The following is an 880-nucleotide window of genomic DNA, read 5'->3' on the forward strand; positions in this document are numbered from 1 at the left end:
AGAGGTTGCTGGTTCAATCCCAGCCAGATCTCTGCGATGTGAGTGTTGTGTGAATGAAGGAGTGGGGATGATTCGGGTCCGCCCCCCGAGCCCCGGCACGATGTCCAGCAGGGGTTATACTTCTTGACAGACTGAATTTTTTTTTTTTTTGCTGTACAAAAATTTTGAACCGCCGTCCCTTCCCCACCCGTTTAGGTTACCATCATTTGCTTTCCCGAGGAGTCACCCTCCAAAAAGAAAATGATGGTAACCTACATGTTTAGCACACAACAAAACAAAAACATAAGTTAGTACACAACAAAACAAAAAGATATGTTAGAAGTCTTACCTGTACATCAGCGGATGTCCATCATTACAGTGAAAGTCTGTCCACACGTCCCAGAGCTCTGCTTCTGTTCAAACACATCCCTTATTCTGTAGGGAAAGACATAAATAAACACAGACATTACATTATATAGTACATCTAAACCATCAGAATTTAAAAGTTAGTATATATATAGTACATAAATACATAGGCATGTAAACAACTACATTAATACATACTTAGTTGTCAAATAGCAAGTGGCCTATTTAAACAAGATGTTAGGTAAAACAACAACAACAATAAAACACATCAACAAATCTATGCGTGTTTGTGCTTTAGTGTCCGCGTGGAGACACATTAAAAACAACACATGAAATTCATCATAACATAAATCATAACATAACATAAAACTGGCAGCGGAGCACCGCTACAACCTACCAGAAGAAATAATGACACATAAAAACTGAAATACTTGGCTATTCAAGTAAATAACGACTTAAGTGCAAAGAGTAACAATTTAAATGGTTAGTTCAAGAGAAAAGCACTGCATGTGTGGAGTTACTTACAGTGACTCTC

At 38.1% G+C, this 880-nt stretch overlaps 1 long non-coding RNA gene across 1 annotated transcript; it reads right to left on the reverse strand.

Annotated features, from left to right (window-relative positions):
• Window positions 1-23: 23 nt before the first annotated feature.
• LOC107729028 (uncharacterized) lies at window positions 24-880 on the reverse strand. Its single transcript, XR_001638544.1, has 3 exons — window positions 871-880; window positions 329-414; window positions 24-122 (listed from the first exon to the last, which is right to left on the reverse strand). It is a non-coding gene; the product is annotated as an uncharacterized LOC107729028 (long non-coding RNA).

Source organism: Sinocyclocheilus rhinocerous, unplaced genomic scaffold, assembly GCF_001515625.1.
Source record: "Sinocyclocheilus rhinocerous isolate Xijiao unplaced genomic scaffold, SAMN03320098_v1.1 scaffold31238, whole genome shotgun sequence".
Taxonomy (NCBI): Eukaryota; Metazoa; Chordata; class Actinopteri; order Cypriniformes; family Cyprinidae; genus Sinocyclocheilus; species Sinocyclocheilus rhinocerous.